Genomic DNA, 6,845 nt, shown 5'->3' with positions numbered 1-6,845 from the left:
TCCTGTTTGAACCCATTTGTTTCACAGATGAGGAAACTGAGGTTCAGAAAGGAGAAATGACTCGTTCAAGGCCACACTGTGAAACTGGGGCAGAGGCTCAAGGCCAGATCCTCTGACTGCTGAACCATATTTCCAGGCCTTTCTTAGGTGGCCTGAGGGGCTGGGTGTTGGGTAACCTTGGCATGGTATGCAGCCACCTTGACCTCAGGACGCCCCCAGTCTCAGGCAGACATCTTTAACAAATACACAAGGCAGAACTTTTTACTATAAACTATTTTGTTTGCATCTAAGCAGTAATAACGTAATCATATTATGCAAAACTTGGAAAGTAGGAGAAAGAAAAAACATTACTCTCAACATCCTAGTGCAATCTATGTTAGCATTTTATTTCCTTTCCATTTAAATTCCTCTGCATGCAGTTGTGCAGATAGGGTACCCACGCAGTCTTGGGGTTTGCTTTTTCATTTATCTTTATAGTGCAGGCATTTCCTGTTATTACCTTGTCTTCATTGCCTTAATTTTAATGATTACTTAATATTAGACCAAATACATATGGGACAGTTTGCTTACCCATTCTTGTATTATTGGACTTTTAGGTTTCTCCAGTTTTCCATTAATATAAATAATGCTGCAATGAACATCTTACACATATAGCTTCCCTCTCCCCTCATATTCATGATGTTTCTTTAGAACAGCTTCCGAAATTAGAATAACTAAATCAATGATTCTCAACAGTTTCACGGCTCACATATTGCTAAATTGCCTGCTGAAAGCTTCTTGCCAAATTACGTAAACAATTTTGAATATGAGTCTAAAGGCGACCAGATAAAAACTTAGCAAGGAACTAAATAAGACTCATTTATAAAGTGTACACGTAATGGGTGAACACACTCTGGGTTGCATGCTGTGGCATAATCATCTCTCTCGTAGGGTTGAAAAGAAAGGAAGACTACAAAGCCTCACGTTTATCACAGCATTATCTCCAGGCTCTGTGTTGTGGTTCTTGTGGCTGCATGGTCATTTAGAATACTTATCACACTGTTGATACCCAGGGCTGGCCCCTCAGGGATTCTGGTTTAATTGGCCTGGAGTGTGGCCTTGCCCTGGAATTTTAAAAGTTCCCCAGGTGATTCGAGTGGACAGCCAGGTTGAGCACCTGTGCACGGGCCCAGAGGCAGGCAGAGAGGCTGACGCCCGGCAGGGAAGGTCAACGGGATCAGAGACCCTGAGTGATGTCCCCAGGCCTGCTTCCTGTGCCCCATGGAGTCCTTCATGGGTGTCTCTGCGTCTCTCTCCCTGCTCCTCCCATCCTGAGGCCGGATGTGCTGCTACACCCAGCTCCCACAGATCCTGACTCGGGAGGCCCAGGGATCTGATCTATAAAAGCATGAAATGAGAAAGAGTGAAAAGTCAGGGACAAGTGTGGGGTCTCCAGCTGCCAGCCTTGGGGGGCTTAAAAGGATAGGCATCCCAAATGCTCAACTTCCGGGGACTGGCAAACACATCATAGTATGTTCACACCGTGGAGTGTCATGGCAGCCATTAAAATGGGTTTATATGTGCTAAAACGAAAAGCTTTTGGAAATACTGAATTAAAAAATTCAAGTACAAAAGTGATGGACAGCATCTGATTTGGGTGAAATGAACACTATTACCTGCATATTCCCTTGTGTCTGCACAGAAGGTGTCTGAAAAAACAGGTAAGAAACTAATAATGCTGGTGATCCAGGGAGGTAGGATTGGTGGTGTGGGAGTGGGGAGGATGGAGGGAAGGCGAACAGTTCACCCTAGGCCCTTCCCTACTGCTTGTATTGTATGCCTCAAGCAGGCATTACGTTTGTAATTTTATTTTAAAAGAACGTTATAAAATTTTCCAACAGTGGGGACAGGGAAGAGAGAGAAAAGGATAGCAGAATAATAATCTTGTACATTCCTCGTAGCGAGAGCATCAGGACCTGCAAAAAGTGAACTGGAGTCCAGAGCTTCTGCCTTCCAGCCGGGGACAGCTCATCCAATAAGCAAGGCACACATGTGCATACCTTTCTTATTGTAAGCCGGTGCGTACCGTGTTTACTGGTTAATCCCACCCTGCTTCCAGCCCTCTGACCCCAGCATTTTTTGATCCCAATGTCCTTCTCATGATTCCATACTCCAGAAATAAACCCTAGAGAAGCAGGATTCTGATAGGTCAAGACCTTCCAGAAGACATGGATTTGCATTTGCCCTGGTTTTTCCTGCCCCCACCACACACACTGGAGTGCTGGGTAGGCATGGAAGGGTGCCTGAGGACCCAGCTCCCAGGGGATGATGGGAGGTGAAGCAGGGCTGGGCAGCTCACTTTCCATGAGGTCAGTGGCAGAGACGAGGCTGAAGGGCCAGCACACCTCTCCCCTGGATATGCCACTCTCACAGGTGCGTCTACCTGCCAGGATGGAGGGGGGGAGGTAGTCTGAGGGTGAACCGAAAGTGTGGGAGGTGGGGAGGAGGGAGGAAATACAATCACTGATCATTGAAAATGCAACGTGCAGTAAGTACCAAGCTCCTCCATAACACTTTACATAGCCGAGAGATGTGGCTGCCAGCCCGACCCCAGTCACAGACTGGGCAGGAAAGGGTAGACCCCCAATCACCATCATTGGCGCCTAGATTCCCTCAGGCCTAGGGCACAGCCTTCAGAGCAGCAGAAGAGAGATAGTAAATAGCTCAAACTCCATCAGAGCTCATAAAACATCACACCCGTGGAGAGAATCTTTAAAGGTCATTTGTGTACCTGGCTTCTGTGCAGCACCCTCTCCACCTCTCCCCAATAAATCATGTGTGCTTAGTGTGTGTGTGCCGGGGGTGGGGTGTGGGGTGAGTCTCCCGCAGCACTTTGCCTCCCTGTGGCAAAAAAACTCCTTGATCAATGGATCTCAAAGGAAAGGGAATGGACATCATCAAAGATGGTGGTGGCCAGTATTTATTTTCCATTTTACTCATATGTCTTTTATATTAAACTCGTAAAGTAGAAACTATTATTTCTTATTTAATGATACTTTTTATTTAACCCAATATATCCAAAATATTATCAGGTTAACATGCATTCAATATAAAAAAAATTGCTAATGTTATCACATACATTCTTTTTTTAAAATTATCACATACCTTCTTTTTTTTTTAAATTATGGTAAAATATATATAACAAAACCGCCATTTTAACCATTTTGAAGTGTGCAATTTGGTGACATTAATTACATTCACTGTGTTTTGCAGCCATCACTCTATTTTCAAATGTTTTTCATGCCCCTAAACAGAAACTCAGTGCCCCTTAAGTAATAACTCCTCGTTTCTCTCTGCCTCAGCCTCCGGTAACCACTAATAAACTTTTGTCTCTATGTATTTGCTTCTTCTAGCAAGTATTTCATGTAAGTGGAGTTCTACAGTATTTGTCCTTTTATGTTAAACTTATTTTACTCAGCGTAATGTTTTCAAGATTCAGCCGTGTCGGAGCACGTTATCAGATCTTCACTTCTCTTTATGGCTGAATCATATTGCATTCCATTTATATATCCCATTTGGTTTATCCATTCATCTGTTGATGAACACCTAGGTTGCTCTACTTTTCGACTGTTGTGAATAGCGCTGCAATGGACATTGGTGGTTTCTGTTTGAGTTCCAGCTCTCAATTTTTTTTCTTCCATATATACCTAGGAGTTGAATTGCTGAGTCATGTGGTAATTCTATATTTAACTTTTTTGAGGCACTGCCAAGCTGAGAAACTAACCATTATTCATTCCATTTTACAGATGAAGACACCGAGCCTTAAGAGGTCAAAGAACTTGCCTGAAGCCACACTGTGAGTAAGGCTGAGCAGCCGGGCTGGGCTTCTGGGCAGTGTGACTCAGAGCTGGCCAGCTCTGCACTGCCCCTATCCCTTTCCAAGGACACATGCATTTCTCCAACAGAAAGCATAATTAAACAGTAGGAGATTTATCAAGAAAAGGGTGGGCAGTTACAGGGGTGGATTCAGAGGTGGGCTTGATAGAGAAGGATTTGGGGTAGTTATATAAAATCAACCTTTGAGGTTTACACAGGTATGTTTGTCTGGTGAAAAATCTATCAAGCCATACTTGTGATCTGGCCCTTTTTGGTATGTATGCTACGCTTCAATAAAAATTAAATTAAAAAGAACAAGCTAGCAAATGGTCCCTGTGGCACCTGGTGCTGTCTTCTGTAGAAGAAGGACTGGATAATTCTTCCCCTTCCCCGTGGGTGGGAGGAGGCAAGTGTTCTCTCCTCTAGATGCTCTCTGTACTCCACAGCATCTTCCACTCTGCCACCAGAGCTGTCATCCTGAAATAAAGGCCCAGTCACTTTCTCCTCTCCTACAATTCCTCAGTGGCTTCTTGTCGCCTGCAGAATAAATTCCAGACTCCTTGGCAAAGCCTGCTATGTTCTGAGCCTAACCAATTTTCCAACCTTATCCTTCATAGGAGACAGTGGTTAAGCATGGAGACTCTGGGCTCTACCACCTCCCAACTGTGTGACCTCGAGCACGTCACTGAACCTCATCTGTAAAACAGGAAGGGACCAAGGTCGTGGGAGGATAGCAGAAATTACACACATTGAATGCATAAAACAGCGTCTGGCACCCAGTTAGCCCTCAATGAATGCTTGCTATCATTTATTATTTTTTACTTGACCACTCAGACACATTATATTATTTATTTCCCCACCATTTTCTGACCAGGGCGTCCCTTCTTACACTTCCACCCCTACATCCTCTTTGCCCATTCAAATTCTACTCTCCTCTCTAAGCTCAACTGCTACTCCTCTAGAAGGACTCTTTCAGGAACCACCTTAACCCCATGTGGAACTTCTTAATTCTCTCTAATGCCCCCATACTGCCTTGTCTGTACCTCCTGGAACACTTAACTCATGTCACCTGATCTGCCATTCATGCTTTCATGGGACATAATCCTTCGCTGGAGTTGTAAGAGTCTTCTTGTTCATCTCTGAATCTCTCAGTGGGTGACCGGCACCTTGCACATTGGGGTGGACAACATCTGAGATGTATGCCAAACAGGCAAGCCAACATCCCAGTCTTTTCTTTGCGAAATGCCCATTGTCCCCAACAGTTATTTTGTACAATGTGACCCATCCCTCCTACAGCCACTGTTGGTGTCTATTGTTGTTGTGTGCTGTCAAGGTGATTCCAATCTACAGCAGCCCTATAGGACAGAGTAGAACTGCCCCATAGGGTTTCCTAGGCTGAAATCTTTACAGGACCAGATAGCCAAGTCTTTTCTCCCATGGAGCCACTGGTGGGTTTGAACCTCCAACCTTTCAATTAGCAGCCAAGTGCTTAACCAGTGCACCACCAGGACTTCTTGTTGGTGGGACTAGGGATGAGCAACTGACCCAAGTTAGACGGATCAGAATATTCAGGCCTGGGAATTAGAAATGAAGTGGAACACAGCACTGCCCAACCTCCTCCTTTTGGTGAATGTCTCCTCCCCTCCCTATCAAGAATGTGGTTCAAGAAGGAATTACTCCTCTCATGAACTACAGACTTTCTAGAGTCATAGAAACTGCCAGAACCCCTGAAACTATTGCCCTGAGATAATCTTTAAATCTTAAACCAAAAATATCCCCTGAAATCTTCTTAAAACCAAACAAGAGTTTAGCTTAACTGGTAAAGAATGTCTGCCTTGAGCATTATGCTCTTTTAAGAACTACCTATATGGGATCAAAGTGACTACAGCAACTCAAAAGATTACATAGGAACCTTTGGGGGGCAGTGAGTTTATGTTAATGGGGATGAACAATTCAGAAAAGGAGGGTGAGAATGGTTGCACAACTTGAAGAATGTAATCAATGTCACTGAATTGTACATGAAGAAACTGTTGAATTTTTGTATGTTTTGCTCTGTATATTCTCAACAACAAAATAAATAAAAATTTTTTTAAAAAAGAAGTAATTGGTGAGTGGCATTTGGGGTCTTAAAAGCTAGTGAGCAGCCATCTAAGATGCATCAATTGGTCCCAACCCACCTGGCGTGAAAGAGAATGAAGAACACCATGGACACAAGGAAAGTATTAGCCCAAGAGACAGAAAGAGCCACATAAACCAAGACTTCATCAGCCTGAGACCAGAAGAACTAGATGGTGCCCAGCTACCAGCAATGACCGCCCTGACAGGGAACACAACAGAGAGTCCCGGATGGAGCAGGAGAAAAGTGGGGTGCAGAACTCAAATTCTAGTAAAAAGAGCAGACTTAGTGGGTTGATTGAGACTGGAGGGACCCTGAAAGACATGGCCCCCAGACTCTCTGTTAGTCCAAAACTGAAACCATTCCCAAGGCCAACTCTTCAGACAAAGATTAGACTGGACTATGGGACATAAAATGATGCTCGTGAAGAGTGTGCTTCTTACCTCAAGTAGCTACATGAGACTAAATGGGCAGCTCCTGTCCAGAGGTGAAATGAGAAGGCAGAGAGGGTCAGGAGCTAGTTGAATGGACACGGGAAATCCGGGGTGGAAAGGAGGAGCGTGCTGTCACAGTATAGGGAGAGCAACTAGGGTCACAAAACAATATATGTATAAATTTTTGTATGAGAGACTAACTTGAACTGTAAACTTTCACTTAAAGCACAACAATAAAAAAAAGGGATTACTCTTCGTCCTCTCCTCCTCATTCATTCATTCATCATCACTGTCATTATCATCATGGCTAACTCGGGGCCCTCCTTTGTGCCAGGCACTGCTCTAAGCACTGTATATTTAGTCTTTATAACAACTGTGTGAGATGTGGCCAATTATTATCCCTATTTTACAGATGAGGAAACCGAGGCATTGAGCACTTA

General features: G+C 44.1%; 1 long non-coding RNA gene across 1 annotated transcript; it reads left to right on the top strand.

Annotated features, from left to right (window-relative positions):
• The first annotated feature begins 1,365 nt into the window (after positions 1–1,365).
• LOC111820084 (uncharacterized) lies at positions 1,366–5,630 on the top strand. Its single transcript, XR_002823603.1, has 4 exons — positions 1,366–1,700; positions 1,941–2,057; positions 3,786–3,835; positions 4,473–5,630. It is a non-coding gene; the product is annotated as an uncharacterized LOC111820084 (long non-coding RNA).
• The last annotated feature ends 1,215 nt before the right edge of the window (positions 5,631–6,845 follow it).

Source organism: Trichechus manatus, unplaced genomic scaffold (genome assembly GCF_000243295.1).
Source record: "Trichechus manatus latirostris isolate Lorelei unplaced genomic scaffold, TriManLat1.0 scaffold00026, whole genome shotgun sequence".
Lineage (NCBI taxonomy): Eukaryota > Metazoa > Chordata > Mammalia > Sirenia > Trichechidae > Trichechus > Trichechus manatus.
This window is presented reverse-complemented; position numbering and strand designations above follow the sequence as displayed.